The sequence below is a fragment of the Saimiri boliviensis genome, chromosome 10, assembly GCF_048565385.1.
Source record: "Saimiri boliviensis isolate mSaiBol1 chromosome 10, mSaiBol1.pri, whole genome shotgun sequence".
Lineage (NCBI taxonomy): Eukaryota > Metazoa > Chordata > Mammalia > Primates > Cebidae > Saimiri > Saimiri boliviensis.
In genome coordinates, this window is record NC_133458.1 from 30,829,482 (window position 1) to 30,850,586 (window position 21,105).

Genomic DNA, 21,105 nt, shown 5'->3' on the forward strand with positions numbered 1-21,105 from the left:
GCTCCATCAACCTCCTGTTCCCCCATCTCTCTCCCTTTCCTTGGGCCTCCCTATTCCCTGAGACACAACAATATTGAAATTAGGCCAATTAATAACCCTATAATTACCTCTAAGTGTTCAAGTGAAAGGGAGAATTGCATGTCTCACACTTCAAATCAAATGCTAAAAATAGTTAAACTTAGTGAGGAAGGCATGTTCAAAGCTGAAACAGGCTGAAAACTAGACCTCTTACATCCAACCACTAGCCAAGTTGTGAATGCAAAGGATAAGTTTTTGGAGGAAATTAAGAGTGCCACTTCAGTGAACTCATTAAAGGTAAGAAAATAAAGCATTATTGCCAACATGGACAAAGTTTTTGTGGCCTGGATAGAAGATCAAACCAGCCACAACATTTCCTTAAGCCGAAACCTAATCCAGAACAAGGCTCTAACTTTTCTGAATTCTAGGAAGACTAAGAGAGGTAAGGAAGCTGCGCAAGAAAAGTCTGAAGCTAACAGAGGTTACTTTGTAAGATTTAAGGAAAAAATAATCTCTAACATAAAAATGTAAGGCGATGCAGTAAGCACTGATAGGAAGTTGCAGCAAGTTATCCAGGCAACCTGGCTCAGACAAGGAATGGAGGCGGCCACACTAACCAAAAGATTTTCAGTGTAGATGAAACAGCCTCTATTAGAAGAGGATGCCATCTAGAACTTTCATAGCCAGAAAAAAAGCCCATGCCTGGCTTCAGAATTTCAGAGGACAGTTTGACTCTCTTATTAGGAACTAATGAAGCTGGTGACTTTAAATTGAAGCCGATTTAAAGCCATTGGCCATTCTGAAAATACTAGGGCTCTTTTAAGAATTATGATAAACCTACTCAGCCTGTGTTCTATACATGGAACAACAAAGCCGGAATGACAGCACATCTGTGTACAACATGATTTACTGAATAATTTAAGCCCACTCTTGAGATGTGCTTCTTAGAGAAAAATATCCCTTTCAAAATATGACTGCTCATTGACGATGCACCTGGCGACCCAAGAGCTCTGATGGAGATGTACAAGAAGACTATGGTTTTCATGCCTGCTAACATAACATCCATTCTGTACCCAGTAGATCAAGGAGTAATTTTGATTTTCACGTCTTATTATTTAAGAAACACACATTTGTAAGGCTATAGCTGCTATAGATAGTGATTATCCTCATGGATCTAGGCAAAGTAAGTTGAAAACCGTCTGGAAAGTATTCATCATTTTAGATGCCCCCAAGAACATAAATGATTTATGGGAGGAGATCAAAATGTCAACATTAACAGGAATTTGGAAGAAGTTTATTCCAACTCTCATGAAAGACTTTGAAGATTCAAGGCTTGAGTGGCAGAAATAGCAAGAGAACTGGAATTAGAATGAAAGCCTGAAGACGTTTGTGATTGCTGCAATGTCATTTTACACTAAAGGAGTTTTTTCCTTGAATGAGCAAAAAAAAAAAGTGATTTCTTGAGACGGGATCTACTCCTGGTGAAGATGTTGTGAATGCTGTTGAAATGACAACAAAGAATTTAGAGTATTGAGTAAACTTAGTTGATCAAGCAGCAGGAGGGTTTGAGACTATAGAATCTAATTTTGAAATCAGTTCTGTTTTAAGTCAAATATTATCAAACAGCATCACATTTTACAGAAGAATCTTTCATGAAAGGAAGAGTCGATCAATGCAGCAAACTTCATTGCTGTCTTATTTTTAGAAATTGCCACAGCCACCCCAACCTTCAGCAACCACCACCCTGATCAGTCGGCAGCCATCAACATTGAAGCAAAAACCTTCACCAGCAAAAAGGTGACTTGCTGAGAGCTCAGATGATTGTTAACATTATTAAATAATAAAAACTTTCAAAAGTTAAGTTGCGTACATTGTTTTTGGACATAATACAATTGCATACCATAAACTACAATATAGTATAAATATAACTTTTATATGTACTGGGAAACCAAGAAAACTGTGAATTGATTTATTGTGATAGTTGCTTTACTGTAATGGTCTGGAACAGAACCTAAAATCTCTCCAAAGTATACCTGTAGAAAAGAAAAGAAAAATAGGTTAAACTTCTTAAAATTTAATATCTAACATTCTTATGACTAAACTCACTTAAAATAACCTCAACAACAAAAAATGAGAGGAGAAAGAAATATGTTTTGCAGCTCCATAAATCAAGTATAAGTTATGGTGAATTTGCCAGAAAGAAAGGTCCACTCTCTTTTAGGTTAAGAGATGACACGGTAGATATTTTATACAGCAGAGTTTTGTTTTGTTTTTTGTTTTTATTTCTAGATCTTAGATCCCTGACCCAAGAAACACACAGGCTTTGATTTTGTGAGGATACAAAGTGATCATTTAGCCTTTGGGCCTTGACTACTTTATCTGTAAAATGGAAGTAATAGATTTTCTATTTCCGTCAGAATACGTCAATTTCGATAACTAATATGAACCTCATAAAAAAATATTTTGAGCTCCCTGGAGGTCAGCTACTAGCTGGGATAAAGTGGGTTATTAAAACAGCACTTCTTGAGCTATTGGTACTTACAACAAACAAAAACAAAATATATCATATCCTGTTGAAATTGCCCCGAGATAGAAAGAGTACAATTATCCAAGGTTTAAATTGATTGCAGAGTGTCTGTGAACATCTGGACTTCTATAAAGTGTGTCTTTGGAGCCCTAAGATCTGTGGGCTATTTGCAGAAGTGGACTGCTCTTATAGAAGAGGTAAGAATAATACAGTCTTTCTGTTCTTGAACATTTTATTGTCCTGGTAGGGTCAGAAAGGAGGTAAAATTCCTTTTCCCCTGCAGTCTCAGCCACAGTAATGTTGCCATTTTTAAATGAGGGGATGGAGGTAGATTTTTCTCTCCTTTGGAAGAATCAGGGTGTAACCTTTAAAGAGAGGCAGCAGATGTGGAAATAGCACAGGTTGTTTCAGGCAACTGAATTTCAAATCTGACTTTGACAGTATGTGTGGTATTGAATAAATCTTCTCAGGTCCTGCATTTATGAAACCAAGCCCATTGAGCCAGACTCTCTAGAAGTGACTTTCAGGCTCTTGTCTTTGGAGAAAGTCTCTTAGGGGACTCTGATCAGTAGCCCATTCATTGGAGCAGATGAATTTCCTAACATCATTTTTCTGTTTAAGAAATGGTATTTTGCAGTCTAACACCCTTTTTCCACAACTCTTCAGATCTCCATTGCAGCCCTTAGTTTTCCATGACAAAAAAAAAAAAGAAAGAAAGAAAGAAAGAAATTTGTCTGTATAGACCTATGCATAGCAACCACAGTTTCAGTCAGGCTCTGCCTCTCCCATAGGCACAGAAAAAAATAGTGATGTCATGAGAGACAGTTCTGTTTTCTTATCTTGTGTAGGTAAGTTAAAACAGAAGACATTGGTTAGCTAGTTCTATTTCAGCCAATATTCCTAACCTTGAAATATAACTCAGAAAATGAAAAGTCATTTGATCACCAACATAGAGTAGGGTTAATAAAAAATAACAACCTAAAAATAGGGAGAAGAGAAAGTAGAAGTAATATTTGGGTCTTGTTCTCGGGTACTTTGAAAAGATTATTTTAAAGGTGGCATTTGTTGAAGGGATGCAAATATGCAGAATCTTGGCCTCAGGCACAACTGCTCCTCTGAGAGTTTCCTGGGAATACACAGATGTACATGCACACACACACACACACACACACACACACACACACACTCTCACATACAACAGAGGCAAGGAGACAGAATAACTAATCATTACTCTTACCAGCTGGAGTTGAAACCTACATTCCAAAGCAAGACCTAAAGCATTTGTTCTCAAAATGTGGTTCCCAGACTAGTATCTAAATATTACCTGAAGACTTGTTAGAAGTGCAAATTCTCCGGCCTCATCTCAGAACTACTCAGTCTGCCATTCTGAAATGGGGCTTAGCAATTTGTGTTTTTTAAGGAGCTCTGCTGGGGATTTGGATGTATTACTCAAAATTTAAGAACCACTGACTTTCAAAGATCATCAACTATGGTCACAAGATCTTCCTACTTTCTCCAAAGTCTATCCCAGGTCTTTGGTTTTAAATTCAAAACTAGGGAAGGCAGATGTAAAGTTAGAGGAAAAGGAGTGAAAGGTAGAATAAGAGAAAGCATTTACTTCAATGCCCCAGGGCATTTGGGACACCTGCTATTGATCTTTTTAAACCAGGGTAACAGCTGTTGGACTGACAAAAATGCACTGCGGATGGAGGCAGAGAAGTGGCCGATTACCCAAAAGGCAGAATCACTGTTGTGCTTACAGCAATAGTATTTTTGGGTAAACTTTGCTCAACATTTATTTTACTCTCTAATGATGTTTTCATTAAAAATGACCTATGAATGAAGCACCATAATCCTTAAGTGTGTAGGGCCTTTAAATATCTTTTTTTAATAATAAAAAAAATCCTAATTTTTTTAGGACAAAAATCTTGTCCCAAAATGGAAGTGAGAGGAAATAAAAGGAGTATGCACTCAAGAGTGTCAGAGAGCTAGCTAGCAAGGCTTCTCATCCAGTTATCAGGCATTGATCGATTGCCCCCTTACCATTCAGATTCTGTAGACATTAATGAAGCTATTGGCTGTAACCATTCTCTTTTTGCTCCACATTTGCTGGTTGATGTTTTGAGTCTGTATTCTCAATCTAATGTAACAACTGATCTCATTGGGTTGAGAGGGTCTTATTCTTGTGGGGGAGTGAGGGGTAGGCAATAAGTTCACAATCTTCCCCTAGATGTTGACAGTTCTTATGGACTCAGGATGTCGGTTTTCAGAGGTCGTACCTCTTACTGTCACTCTTGCACAAGAGAGAAAGAAAGTTAGGTCAACTTTAACTCTACTAAACTGTTCAAAGTAACACAGCCTGTTACACTGGCCAAACCAATGCTACTTCTAAGGCACAGCAATAGGTGACTATTCAATTTTAAGTTATTAAAATAAAATTTAAAATTCCATTCCTCGGTTGCACTTAGCCATTTTTATTATTTATTTTTTTTATTTTTTTAATGCATTTTAGGTTTTGGGGTACATGTGATGAACATGCAAGATTGTTGCATAGGTACACACATGGCAGTGTGGTTTGCTGCCTTCCGTCCCCTCACCTGTATCTGTCATTTCTCCCCATGCTATCTCTTCCCACCTCCCCACCCCCCCGCCCCTCCCCCATTTCCCCTCAATGGACCCCAGTGTGTAGTGCTCCCCTCCCTGTGTCCATGTGTTCTCATTGTTCAACACCTGCCTATGAGTGAGAATATACGGTGTTTGATTTTCTGTTCGTGTCAGTTTGCTGAGAATGATGGTTTCCAGGTTAATCCATGTCCCTACAAAGGACATGAACCATTTTTAAAGTGCTCAGTAGCCACAGGTGGCTGGTAGCTGCCATGCAGATGTAGAACATCACACAGCTGGAGGTGTTAGAGGGAATTAAAGGCGAGGGTGTGGTGATAATTTAACATTAATAGTCACAGATCACAGAAGTGCCAGTGTGACATAGAGTCCACTTAGCATCTCTGAACACAGGGAACATGCTTCTGTGTTGAAGGTCAATCAGAAGGAAACTATCCTGCACCCTAGGCCATTAGGAGTTTCAGGAACACAGCTTTATAATCACAGAATCTCTGTGCAGGCTTCTGTCCTGTCATCACTGAAGAGAGCCACTGACTCTGTTTCCCCACCATCCCTACTACCTGTGATACTCTCTGCACCCTTCCTTTATTTTATAATATAGACTCCTATTATGGGCAAAGTCAAATAAGCAAACATAACCAACTGCCTGAAATTTCTATTTATCCTGCCTGATTGTAGTTACAGTACTGTCTTTTTGTTTTCTCAGTGATTGTACCAGGAACCATTTACCTGATAGGCATGGAAGGTCAGCGTGTCTTTCAAGTTTTTCTAAATGCTTTTCTCAGATTTCCTTTGGGTCAGAGTAATTATAACATAGTAAGCAATGAGGACCAACAGTGCTAGCAGTCTCTTTCCCCCCGTACCCTACTTTTACAAGATAACTATGTATCATATAAAATAATTGCATTTGTTTCAGTACCCTTCTTTTTCCTCATATTGCAAGATAATTGTGAGAAAGAGGCCAAGTAAATAGAGGGAAATTTCTAGATTCCCATTAGCAGTTTTATTCTTATAGTCGAGGGACTAGCAATGGTTGTTTCTCCAGCTGACTGATGAATATGGGAGAAGGAGAGTTAACTGGGTAACGGAGCTAATTGTTTCTGTAGAATAATAAGCAAAAACCATTTAGCAAATACCATAGATACTCCTCGCAGCTGTGTGTGTGTCTGTGGGTGTGAGTTTTGTTTGCTGATGTGGCTTGAAGGCCTCTTATGAGCTCTACCAGTCCAGTCCAATTTATGATTCTCACCTGGCATAGAATAATTGTAATGCATTATGCAGCACCGTATTTCTGAATTTACTTATCAGCAACTCTGTTTCTGAAAAGATTGGAGGAAAGTGTTCCCTGTAAATATTAACACTTTTGAGAAAAATTAAATTTAATCATATAAAGGGTGGCTATAAAATTTTAAAACTGAATTCTCAAGTCATACACCCAATCAATCTCATTAACGTATAGTTGTATCTTGTAAATAGACAAGTGTTTTCCATGTCAGATTTATGTTACTTGTCATTTATGTAGAATACGGTATAATTTAACAGCGTGATCCAGGAATATATCAGATAAAAAGTAAAATCCCTTGATCATTTATAAAGCAAAAATTGACTACAGTTTATATACATAATAGACAAAGTAAAGCAATGAGGATTTATACAAATTAGAGTCCAATTCTGTACATAAAAATTAAGTATAATCAGGCACATGCATAGTAAGATTCTTCCAAATTATACTAATTGGGAGACAGGATAATCAAATCTGGGAGAAAATCCAAATTACAGAATATGTTCGATTAAGAATGTAGTCTTGCTATACTCAGGGAAGCGATGACAACAAAAGTAATTGCTGACAAGATAGATACAGGTACTTGCTGACCTCTTTTAATCAGCATATTTCACTGCAAAATGAGTAGAAGAATGTTTCATTGGTTAGGAGGAAGATGGGGAAACCAGATGAACTTTCAGGATCTTTCCAGATCATGACCCATGATTCCATGATCTTTAACAACACCTAGTTATATAAAATGAATTAATATGATAAAGCAAATAAATCACACTTCTTTCAAACAGGGTAAACACATTTTCTATAATAATCTTTATGCTCCACTTTTCAAGAGGTAGCATGAAGCCAAAATACATAAAGAGCAGGTCAAATTATAATATATTTCATATTAATGGAAACTGAATTAATAATATTCTTATCTGATAAATGTCTTCAGTATGTATACTTGAGAGCAAAGACATGGTTGAGTCCCAGTTCTCCCTCAAGTGATTGTTTTACAACCTCTTTACCTCTAGCAGGGAGTTTGTAACACATCATCTCTAAGGGTTCTTTCTTGTCTAACTTTTGCTGGTATATATACAGTTTTAATTCTCTTGCAATCTATACACAACACATGACATTAATCCAAAGGAATTCAGAGATTACAATTCATTTCTTATTAAATTGACTTATTTCTTTAAACCCCAAAGAGAGCAAACTCATCTGCAAAATGATTGTTTTGTTTCCTATCATCGGTGAAAATCTTTCTGATAATCATTACTTTTATACCTAATCTAAAAAGTGCATTCATATTGATCTTTTAATGTTATACCTTAAGAAAATGGCATGCAAAGAGATTCTACGATACTCTCAATTCCAATTGTCCTGCTCATGGCCTGGAAATACTCTGTGGTAAGAACAAAACAAGAAGCCAAAAGCTTTTCAGCAGGTTTGTTAGTGAGGTGGAATGCCCACAAACATGTATGCCCTGGGAAAACCTTAATGACAGGTGATCAGGTGGAACTTGTCCTACCCGTCATAACGTGGGGTTTCTTCAACATTAGTGGTAGGTTGTCACAGTCTGCGTCTGCTCTGGCTGCTATAACAAAAACAACAACAAAATCTCATATCCTGGGGGCTAAAACAATAGACATTTGTTTCTCACAGATCTTGAGGCTAGGAAGTCTATTTCGATGCTGTGTGATTTGGTTTCTAGTGAGAGCCTTCTATCTGGATTGCAATTGACTCTCTTCTCTTTGTGTCCTCACAGAGTTAGGAGAGAGAAAAAGCTCTCTCATTTCTTTTTATAAGGGAACTAATCACAAAATGAGGGCCCTAGTCTCAGGACCACATGAAAACCTAATTACCTTGCAAAGGTCCCATCTTCAATAACATCACATAGGATAGTTAAAATATAATGAAGATATAAAAATAAAAGTACAATAATGATTATATTTCCAGTACCCTATGTGATGGTATTGAATATGGGACCATTGGGAAGTATAGGGATTTAAGGCTTCCACATATAAATTTTGGGGGAACACAACTCACTTCAAAGCAGAGTAGAATTCTTGGGATGCCCAATAGCAGGGAGTATTCACAAACAAAGCCAGAGAGTAGAATAGCAGCATCTTGGTTAATTTCCAGATTCAGTTGACTTCTCCAGAGTTTATACACCTTAAGATTGTTTTAAATGTTGCTCCATGTTATAAAGTCGGCAAGAATTAGAAATAAATCCTGAGAATGATACTCTGCCAACAATAAATGAATTAAGATTGGAAAAGTTATATATTCAATGTATTTCCTGAAAGTTGGGTAACTGTTTTCATTTTGAGGAAAATGAAACACTAAGTAGAAAAATATATTTATCTTAGGTGCAAACTGAAAGTATAAACTCACATTGAAGAAAGGCCTTATTTTCAAAAAGAAAAAGAAAGGACAGCCTCTGCCTGCTAAGAATTCTTCATTCTTGTATCACTCAATTGCCAGATTTGTGAGAAGACTGAATTCAATTCATAAAGGCTGACATCTCCATTTTTGATTGTTGGTCTAACTACCAGCTGGTCAGTTTAGTGAAATCAGTCGAAAGATCCACTAAATTTACATATTTACATCCAGAGTACAGTCCTCAAAATTCAAAACAGTATTTTCAGTGATTTTATGATCTTTTATCTGACATTCATTATTATAGAACACTTCAGTGCATCTTGTTACCATGATTGCAAAAACACTGGGAGTCTTGATTTGATAACAGTATCAACTGAACAATAGTAAAACTTGTTTTATTTAGAAAGTTTGAAAATGGTTTAACCACAATATGAGTGGTTCTTCCCATGACAGTTTTTTTTCACTAATATCTCTCTTCTTCAATATGCTTGTCAATTATGTAATAACTGTGACCTGCAACCCTCTCAAGGTTTATGTTTACTGGATCAGCAAAAGTATGCCATACTGAAACACAGGGGAGAAAAAATAACAACAATATGACTTTGGAGATGAACAAATACTCTATTGATATGCAGCTATGGCTTCTAAAAATGCTCACAGGATGTTTGGAAATTGCATTTCTAGATGTTATGGGCTTCGGGTCCTTCAACCATGTAATGAATATATTTTTTCTCCATTTATTTATTATTGGTAGAAATTGAGTGATGGACTTTTCCACTGATGCCCCTGTCCATGTTTATTTTCTCATTACTCCAGTCAGCATTGTTGTCTCACAATGCAAAACAAGTTATGTTTGGGTTGATATACAGAAGCAATCCTTCTTTCAAAGAATTTTCATCTGTCACTATCATCTCTACTAAGATGCAGAACAGGGAATGACAGAATGATTGGTTTTATCTATATTTTTGGTTTATTTTTCTTTGAATGGCAGTCCCAGAAAGCACAATTTTCAAGATAAAATAACAAAACTATGATTATTTCAAATGGCAGGGTCTGATGGAGGATTATAAATTCTTGCCTAAAAGCGCCAAATACTTTAGACCAGTAGCTGGAAATTGTATTCTGGAGATTGCTTGGAATCGCTGCTTCTCAAATCTCTTTCTTCATTTAAGAAAATGAACTGTTTCTTAAAAATGGCAGAAGGTCAAAAAAAGAAAAATTTTAAAAAACATAGCACCAAATAGCTAGGCAAAAACAAATTCAAGTAAAATTGTATGTATTTCAACCAATGTGAATTGGTTTCACTTGCTGACAGTCATTTTTTAAAAGTATGCTCTGTTGTTTTCTAAAAGGAAAAGGATTTTTTAAAGCCGATTTTAGCTTCAGTTTTTCAAATAATACAAATTCAAACACAATTACATAAATCTAATACACTTAAAATGTATTTATTATCAAACCCTAACTGCAGGCTCATTGCAAATTAAATACTTGCTTTTTACAAAGAAGAGCTATATCGTAGATGCAAACGAAGTTGAGGTTCACCTACTTAAATATGGTGAACTCACCAAACAAGATACTTGCTTCTAAGGCTCAGGGGCTGAACTGAGGAGTGACAGTAGGAGAATATTTTGGAAAAGATGAACACGATGTCTCAAATATTTTGATCAACCTTCTTCTTTGGCTGTCATTTACAGCAAAACAATAACAATATTTTCAAACCTAAATGAGAACATTGCTGTGCTGAATCATTTCATGTTAAAATGTAATAGTGGGTTATCTGACCATTTTCCTTCTAAAGGATTTTTTAGACTAAGAAAAGCCTAGAATGCTGAGGGCAGCTCTGCTTCCAGAACCCACAAAATCTGACCTAATGAAGTCAACCACCTTATTCCTTGTTGATGTATGACAGCAGAACATACTCAGGGAGATTGGTGTGGCTGACTTAATACTAAATTATCTGATTTCAATGAAAATATTCTGGCAATCTTAATGAGCATCAAATTGCAGACTCCACTGATCCTGCATCCCTTTTGCTTAATGCCAAAACAAAACATGTTAGGACTATAAGCAATGTTAATACTTACCAATATTCACTCTCAAAATGGAGGGCTTCCCAGTTTCCTAATCACTTCTGAGCTATGGATACAGCCAATCCAGATGGTCCAGGTTAAAACAAGTCTTGGATCAAGGGTATCTGAATTAATCAATTGGATTATTGTGAATTCAATAGAGTCTGCTTTGCTTTGCTAGTAAAAGGAAAAACCTTATATTTATTTTGGGAACAGTAGTATGATTCATCAAGCCATCAGTGGAGGGATGGATGTTCAAATCAATTATGAATGAATGATGTTTAGTAGATGATCTTTGTGTTGGGTAACATATCACTAAGATAGAAAAAAATTAAATAGATAAGTATTTTACAAGGCAATTCTAAATTTGATTGGCGGCCACAGTTATGTCTGCTTTATGGGGTCTGAGATAAGAGGACTAAGAAACTTTATCCATGAATTGCTACTTTTAACTAAGTATGTTTGATTGCTTATTTCATATTATATTTGGAGAGTAAGCAATGGAGAGGCAAGGAAAGAAGAATAAAATCTTTGGGTAAAATAGATATGGCAAGAGAATAAGCCAAAGAGAGGAGCATTTTGAATGATTTTATTCTACCTGAAGAAATGGAAACATTATAGAAAGATCTTCTCTATATTTTTTACTCTGTCTCAAAATATGTGTGCAGCTCAAAAACAATGATAGAGGAGTCTCTTGGCCATTGTTTTGTTTACTTTAATGGCCACTGAAACTCTTTATAAAAAGTAACAATTTTTGAAGTTGTTCTGAATGCTATGTTAACATATTAAAGTTATAGTAATTTTAATTAAATAATTAAAAACTTGTTATTTGTATTATTTATATATGTTAAAGGAAAACCAAGAAGGTACAAGATTACAGAATTGCCAAAATTTGCCAGTACAATTAAATAGCTCTAGAAACAACTTGTTTCTATCAAAAATAAAACAATAGGTAGTTTTCTCTAAAAACAGGGCACTTGAAAAGTTATATGTAGCTAACACTGTACATTAAGGGCTTTTTAAATTAATTTTTTTTAGTATTTTTAATTTTTGTTGGTATATAGTAAGTGTATATATTTATGGGGTACATGAGATGCTTTGATACAGGCATGCAATGTGTAATAATCACATCAAAGTAAATAGGCTAAAGCATTTATCCGTTGTCTTAGAAACAATCCAGTCATACTCTTTTAGTTAATTTAAAATGTATCAAATAATTCTTCTGTAAATGACATTTGTTCTTAAATTCTTTAAGAAAAGCTGCAAGTTTATTTACTATCATCCAGCATAAGATAAATGACAGCATGGAATGTGGCTTGTGACATATTGTCCTAATGTCCTTAAAAACATGTTAAAAGAAGAAAAGTTATTGAAGAACCAAGGGCTAAGAAAGAAAATTTGGTGTCACTGTCTGTATCTGTTAAAATTTACAGAGACAAGCACCCTTCTAAAGGCCTTCTTTTTAAAACAGAATTTTATGTCAGTTATTTTTATTAACAAAATTTGCATATTTATGGTATATAACATGCTATTTTGATACATGTAAACATTGTGGAATGGTTAAGTGAAGCTATTCAAAATATGCATTACCTCATGTACTTTTTTGTGGTTAGAACATTTAAAACCTATTCTTTTAGCAATTTTCAAGTATACATTATAGAAAAGCTTTCTTTTGTAAGAGGGGTGTTTTCCTAGTAAATCAAGTCAGTAATGAAATTGAGACTAATTTCTCTGGGCCATCTCTAAAAAGACAAAATTGTGATTATAATTAATGATAATATATGAGTTGAAGTTTAAATGATTCAGCTGCAATAAAACATGAGTTATTTTAACATAAATCAGTCAAGCAAAAATTTTGGATATAAAGTGTACCTCCAAACATTAAAAAAAAAAACTTCCCAAAGGCAAAGATTTTCTTCTGTTTTATTTACTGATAAATTCTAAGCTACTAGAACCATAAGTACCTGGTACACACTTTAGCACTTAAATGTTCGTTGAACAAGGAAATGAATGCAAGCAATATTGAAGCATGTGATAGGAATAAAATATTCAACAAGTCTTCAAACAATTTATATGGATTATTTCCTTTGATCTACTACTGTATATGATATTTATAATATCCTCATTTACATGTGAGAAAACTGAGGCACAGAAAGATTAAGTAATTCACCTGAGGTCATTGTCTTTTAAATAGTATTGCCAAGGACTCAGTCACCTAACTTCAAAACCCACTCTCTTAATCACTTTCCATCCCACAAATGGAGGGCTTAGGCTGTTTCCCTTTACCTAACGCTCACCTTTTTAGTATAGTGAAATGTAAGTCAAAATTAACTGTTAAACACACTCTCTAGATACATGTCAAAGCTCAAATGATAAATGTGTTAAAATGCATCTGCCATTAATGATATTTTTGCATACATCAATAGCAATCAATCCGAATTGATAAGATCTAATATTCAGTGCTGTCAGGCATCTGAATTTTTTGACATTTTTTACAAACTAGCATTGAAGCTTATATAATTATTATTGGTTGATCTAGTTTCTCAGTTTTCTGTAATGTAAAAAGAATTTGAGACCTTAAATATTTATATTTGCAATACTACAAAAAGAGCTACAATCATCATTCCAGAGCACCCTTGAAAATTCTGTGTTGGCTTGGCTCTTTATTTCTCACGTCTGTAAAAGCCTAGGTTATGTTACAGAATTTCACAGTTTTAGAAGGAGAAAACATAAAGTAACAGGAATGACAGTATTTCACACAGTGAGTCTCAGGAACCCTGATTCATGTTTTGATGACATTCATTCCCTAGTCTAGCCAAGCTCCCATTCCAGCTGCACCTTGATGCCAAGTAAACTGGATGCCGACCAGCCTAATCCTCCTTTGGAACGAGAAAGGTTTCAGCATAAGATTAAACAGAGCACATTTTCTAATAATGGTTAGCTGTTTCTCATCTGAGTTAAAAATGTGAAAGATGCCTTGGGCCCCATTTAAATATCAAGCCATGCACAACCACTACTATACAGATGAGATAGGGAGAGTTTCTAGTCTCTCAATTACTCTAATAGCTTTGGTTTGCAGTTTCTTGGTGTGAACATGTGTTTGCCTCGAGATTCAATCAAGCTTTACTTTTCATTTCCATCACTTGCTTCTCCCTCATAACTTTCAACGTCCAGGGAAAGGGACTGTGCTCTTCCATTTCAGTAGTTTTACTAAGTTTTACTTGAGTCAAGATAATTTTCAGGTTCCAAATATTATTCAGATTAGGGTAGAGTTATTAGCTTAAAAAAATCACCTGAAATTAGCAGAGTTATTTATTCTGAGAAATAAATCACAAACCATGAGTGAGGCAGAGGCGCCTGAAAGAAATCAAGGGTGTTTACCAGTCCAAGTTTAGAATACTGCAGTCAGCGTTTAAGAAGAAAGAAAGAGAAAGGGTTGGCATTAAGCGTTAAAGTTTGAATAGTGAGGCAGGCAGAAAGGACTTCGAGACCTTGAGCACCCAGAGACGTTAGCCATTTCACTTCTCTACCAGACCTTGATGAGAAGGAAAATCTGCCAGCCACACTGCTGAATCATGCTTTCATTTTCATTTTTACTTTTTGTTTCGTTTTTTTGAAATGATAGCTCCTCTGGTTCAGACTTCTAATTGTTGCTGAGTATTCATTATCCTCCTCTTATGTAGTAACAGACACCTCAATCTTTAGGTGCATATATTCCTACCTGTAATAAAGACCACATTTCATTTTTCCCATGCAACTGGTGTGATCATGAACCTTCTCTTCTTTTTACCTTCCTGCTGTTTAAAACACAGATGTGTAAGAACACCCACCTGATTGCTGGCAAATAAGCAAAACCAATTCAATGGAAGAAAGAGATTCTTTTTAACAAATAGTGTTAAAACGATTGGCATCAATTTTCCAAAAAAAATCTTACCTAAAGCCCATATTTTATACAAAAATTAACTCAAAGTAGATATAAAATATAAAACTATAAAGCTCTTTAAACAATATATAGGAGAAAATCTTCATGACCTAGGATTAGGCAAAAAATTCTTAGACATAACATCAAGTCATGATCCACAAGAGAAAAAATTTATTAAACTCCATCAAAATCAGATACGTTTGCTCTGGGAAAGACTATGTTAAAAAATGAAAAGACAAGCCACTGATTTATAGAAAACATTCACAAATCACAAATCAGGTATAATACTCATATCCAGAATATTTAAAGAACTCTCTACACTCAACAGCAAGAAAACAAGCAATACACTTAAAAAATAAGCAAAGTGTTTCACAGATATGTTATCAAAGACAATATTCAAGGAACAAATAAACATAGTAAAAGATGTTCAATGACATTAGCCCTTAAGAAATGCAAATTAAAGTCACCACGAGACACCATACACACCTATTAATATGGTTAAAAATTTTAAATATATGTCAAATGTTGGCGAGATTGTAAAGACACTGGATGTATCTTACATTGCTTGTGGAAACATAAATGATACAGTCAATCAGTAAATTAGTCTGGTAGTTCATTGCAAAATTGAATGTATGTTTACCATATGACCCAGCACTTGCGCTTTAGGTTATTTGACTTAGAGAAATAAAACATATATATATATATATATATATATATATATATATATATATATATGTATGTGTGTGTGTGTGTTTGTGTGTGTGTATACATGAATATTCATAGATGTTTTAGTTACAGTACCCAGAACTGGAAATGATCCAAATACCCTTCTATAAGATATGAGATATTTAAACAAACTATGACGCATCCAGACAATGGAATACTATTCACCAATAAAAAGGAATAAACTATTGATATATGCAGTGCTTTCATTCAATCTTAAGGACATTATGCTTATGGGAAGAAAACCCAGTCTCACAAGATTACATACCATATGGTTTAACTCATATAGCATTCTTGAAATGGCAAAATTACAGAGATAGTGAACATTTTAGTGGTTGGTCAGGGGTTAGAAAAGAGAACATAGTGTGACTATATAGTGTCAGCATGAGGTAAGCATTTGAGATTGATAGAACAATTTGGTATCTTAATTATAATGATGGTGATGCATACAAATCTATTTATGTGATAATTGTCATATAACTTATCAGAAAACCATACAAAAGTAAATGCATGCAAAAAATGAAACCAGAATATGTAATTGTAACATTCTAATTAATTTTCTGGATTTCATAGTGTTTTTTATTTATGTCAGATGTCACTGTTGAGAGGAGTTGGATGATAGGTACATAAGACCTGTCTATACTATTTTTTGCAACTTTTTGTGAGTCTGAACCTATAATTATTTCAAAATAAAAAAGTTTAAATAAAACGTTGTTGGTTATGAAGTTATGAGAAAAGGCTAGAAAAGTTAAATGAACAATTAAATAAATTTTCATAAGTACACAAATATTTATATTACTAATATCTTCAATTGTATGCCGAAGATATTGTTAATAAAATAGAAATTCATTTCAAAGGCAAAACAAAAACAAAGATAAAAATAAACAAAAAGGAAAATCCATATATAAAGGTTAGATAGAGCTGCTTGCCTGGACTAGAAGGTGAAAGTTATCTTAAAAGAATAGCAGATTGACAAGAGAGAAATCATCCTGGGGCTACCCTAGGAGCCCTGGAGTGCTTAGGTTTTCAAATGGTCTTATTTATATACATCTTATATATGCCACTTTTATATTATATTTCTATATCTCAGAAAGAATCCTAATATATTTACTTCTATTATAACAATTATAAAACTATATTTGTTAATATATAAGAACAAACTAATCACACATAATTGTATTTGATATATAATATGTATATATGGTATACATATTAACACATAATCAAATATAATTGTCAAGGCTACATTGACTCAAATAACCAGAAGTAGAATCCAATTTTCCCACTTTGCTTATTTGTTTACTGGGTTTCCAGCTAATGTGCTTTGCATCTACTCATGATGTCAGCAGCTTTTATCTCATCTGGACATGTGAAAATAACACTGTTGAAGCTCTTATGTCATTGAAGACCATACTGAATGTAATCACTATGGTTTCTTCTCTCTTTCTTTAACATGAGAGTGCAAAATGAGATTACAATATCTAATTTCAAGAGCTCATGAAATCTAACCCATACTATGAATCCCAATTCCTCTTGAGGCTGAGTAACTATCTGGCTCTAGACTAAGGCAATGTTTTTGATAGCTAAGTGACTTATATTTGATATTGTACTTAGATCCCAGGGCATCTTCTTTTAACTTTTAACTTTACAATTTAATATTTTATCACTTGATGATTGCTACTCCACTTTTATTTTATTGGAGTATAATTTAGACAACTGATGTCATTCAAATGAATATAATAATAATAGGATGCTATACAGGATGAATTTTGTTGGTGCCCACCTTTCAATACAAACTGGCTGACCTCACTGGGTGCTGGGGAGGATACTGCTGGTCCCTAGAAAGCCACCCAGCAGCATCCTCCCTCACTGGTACTCTCAGGATTGTCTTCATTCATGGTCAATGTCTATGTTTTTTTCTGCTGATCATTTTACACTGAGTATCATTCAAATTAGAATGTATTAGTCCATTTTCATGCTACTGATAAAGACATACCTGAGACTGGAAAATTTACATTTTCCAGTAAATTTTCTAGTCTCAGGTATGTCTTTACCAGGTTTAAAGGGACTCATAGTTCCATGTTGTTGGGGAGGCCTCACAATCGTGATGGAAAGCAAATCACATCTTATGTGGATGGCAGTAGGCAAAGAGAGAGCTTGTTCAGAGAAACTCCCATTTTTAACACCATCTGATCTTGTGAGACCTATTCACTATCACAAGAACAGCATGGGAAAGAGACTCACCCCCATGAGTCAATCATCTCTCACAGGGTCCCTCCTACAACACGTGGGAATTATGGGAACTACAAGATGAGATTTGGGTGAGGACACAGAGCCAAACAATATCAGACTCCCAAATTAAGGTTTATGCATTATTATCTTAAATAACTTTTAAATGTATGTCACATAGTCCAGAGTACAGGATATTATACTTCATTCCTCTTTTTAGCTTAATTCTCAATGTATTTTTTGACCTAATAGAGAATTTTCACTGGAAAGCCTAAAAATCACAGAAGATGTAAGCCATTCCAATTCATGGGTTAAGATGATACCTTCACAGGCATCAGTGATAATCCAACAGGAAAGTTTGATCATCTCAATTAAATATTGGATTCTTTACCTGCCATAGAAGAATACAGTTTCCTGGTAGTCATATCTCTTTCTATTTTAACCTATTTTATTTATGACCAAATACAAGAAGACCATACTAATTTCTAGAAAGATCAAAAAGAAACTAATTTGTTCAGTTTACTAGTTAGCACCTTTAATGATACCATGTCAGTATTTTCTGTCTAATTAATGCATAAATACTTCAATACTTACACCAGTTAGTATTATTATAACTAACCAGTAAGAATTACTTGATAAATTATGACCCCCATCCAGTAGGTATATTCTTGTTCTTTTCATGTTTATTTTCTGAGTACGGAAAATAAGCCCAACAGTATCATTATTCATGCTCATTGAATGTTTTTTGAGTTAATAAATAAATATGTGCATGAAGAAAATAAATGGTGGAGGCTGAAGCTTGCTCTCTGTCACCAAACTAGCTATAATCCCAGCATGTATTGTACAGAATAATAAACTATTATTGTGGCACCAGGCTTGGGCAGGATTGGATAAATATTTTCAAGGGAAAATTCAGTTTCAGGAGATGAAAAGATTAGCCATAGAGAGAAAAATTATAAATCTACAGATTGCTAGAAGAGAAAAGCTTGAGTTGGGCTGCATTTAAACATAAACTAAAGGAGAGAATCAAAACAAACATATGGATATTCGGAAAGTATACCTTTGTATTGAGTAAATAATTAAACATATAAAACTCTTCACTGTTAAAACAAATTCTTCTTCATACTGTTTTATCATTGTTGTTAATTTCTTAGTCTCTCCATTTTCCCAATCTGATTGGTATGAAATTTCTAATCATCATGATACGGAAAGCAAGTACTCTATACATACTGTCCTGCGGTCTTCGCCCCTGACCCGTTCAGGGCTCTCCCAATCATGAATATTTTATTCAGGAGTATTGAGAACTTGGCCATCATACTCTCTGCTAATTGTAAAAAGAACTTCCTGCCAAACATTATTTTCAAATTTAAGATGAGGACCCAATTAAATCCTGCCTTTTGCCACTGAATAATCCATACTTCATTTTGATGTAAATTGTAAATTTTAATATTGTGTGATATGATGCTATTTCCAGAGAATAAGACAACATATTTGGCTCTTTTCCAAAGGTATCTAAGGTTTTAGAAGAATTGCATTTGTCTGTCTTATACAAAAAGTTGTGGATGATTTCTCTTTTTCTTTTTGAAGGGAAAGAAGATTGCATACACAATTCAATGTCTTACGTATATAGAGTTATTTTGATTCTTTCTTAAAAATAATGAAAGTGTTTAGCACAATTTTTATATGGTGCTTTAAAGGTGAGAGTCAGTTAGACAGTTGATGATCTGACTAATTGCACCATGTATTCCAGCAATATTCAACTAAAGCCAATTTATCCTGTGTTTTCCAAGTTTCAGACATGTAGGGCTGCAAAAGAACACTTTCAAAACATCCATAAACTCAGACATAGTACAGAACTTCACATGAGAATTGGTTTAGAAATTCTCTGCTGATGTTGTTCACACGACCATTAAGTTTAAGAATAACTAAATAGTAACTAGGGTAAATCATACCAATGTGTTAAGAGTACTTTAGCTGGGACAGGATTCAAGTAGCTTTGATGTGTAAATGGTTAGTTGTAGAGGAAAAACAGCAGCTTTAGAGTTGCCAACTGTTGTTTCATAGTCTCTAGAATACAACACTTTCAGTTTCATTTTGAGAGAAAGTTGCACCTTATCTTTGAGGAAGAGGGGAATGGCATTCATAAATTTTTAAGATTTTTTTCTAAAGTAAAGGCCAATATCCCAGTCTGAAAGGGAATAATTAGAGGTAATTAAAAGAAAAATATTGGTAAATAATAATGAAAAGTTTATTTTCTTTCAGATGAATCTGAGTTTTGAGATGATTTACTTTCAGAGAAAGAAAACAAAATCACATCAAGCAACTGAAGAAAGCTTTTGTTTCTTCCCTAGGAACCTCCTAAGGTTGAAGGTCTGGACTTCTGTTGGGGAGTCTGAAAGAATCAATCACTCCTACATGGTGGGTGAACTGGCCTCTTGAAGTGACAGTAACCTGGGTATTGGGAGCACCTCAATTCAGTAGAAGAATCCGAAGGTATGACTGGGAGTATAGATTTTTTTCTCAATTTAATTATTTATTTTAATTTTTTTTTAACCTTCCTGTTGTCCCCAAGATTTTGGTGAATTTTTGTTAAAATTGACAACCAGGTCTGAGAATTTCTTTGGACAACTGAGAGAGTAGTTTGTGTTCTCATCACTATTGTGATGAAGTAGTGGAGAAGAACGGGAATATTTAAACTAACTTGACAGTAGAACAGAGGACAATCAGAGAAGAAAGCACTAAATGACTATTAGGCTGCATAAAACACAAATGCATTTGTTGGAGTTTTTCTAAAATCGGAAGTGGCAAAGGCTTGGCATCTTCTGAACAAACATGCCAGGCCTGTAGGTGTTATAAGAATAATCCTTAAAGCCTGGAGAAGTTGAAAATGAGTTACAGAGGAATATCTGGTTAAACAGATAAATGACAAATTGAGCTGAACGGTTTCTGGTAAAGGCCATTAAACAATGAAAGAAGTTAGCATGTAGTTAGTTAGCTACACTTTTTGAAAAATAATCATGTTGAGTTTATAACACCTTTAAAACACCATATAAAAATTGTGCTAAACACTTTAATTATTTTAAAGAAAGAATCAAAAAAATAAATTTAATCACAAATGGTATTATTTTTGAGACACAGCTACGTGGAAGATGATCAGTATGCATTCTATGATTAATTGGTTCAAAGATTCAGTTTGAAGATGATGAGACGAAAGAATACACCACAGGGCTTAAGGCTTTAAGCCACTAAGGCTGTGCTTATAAAAACAAAGCTAAATCATTAATCAATCTAATAAATTAGATTAATGCAGCCAGTCAACCTGTATAACATTAGGGAAAATTTTTTTTTT

At 34.6% G+C, this 21,105-nt stretch overlaps 1 protein-coding gene across 1 annotated transcript in view; it reads left to right on the forward strand.

Annotated features, from left to right (window-relative positions):
- Window positions 1-21,105, forward strand: part of LOC141579986 (activating signal cointegrator 1 complex subunit 1-like) — an 80,274-nt gene that overhangs the window by 10,072 nt on the left and 49,097 nt on the right. The window contains exon 3 of the mRNA XM_074378824.1: window positions 20,108-20,249. The gene's annotated coding sequence lies outside the window, so the exon portion shown is untranslated. The remainder of the gene's footprint in view (window positions 1-20,107; window positions 20,250-21,105) is intronic.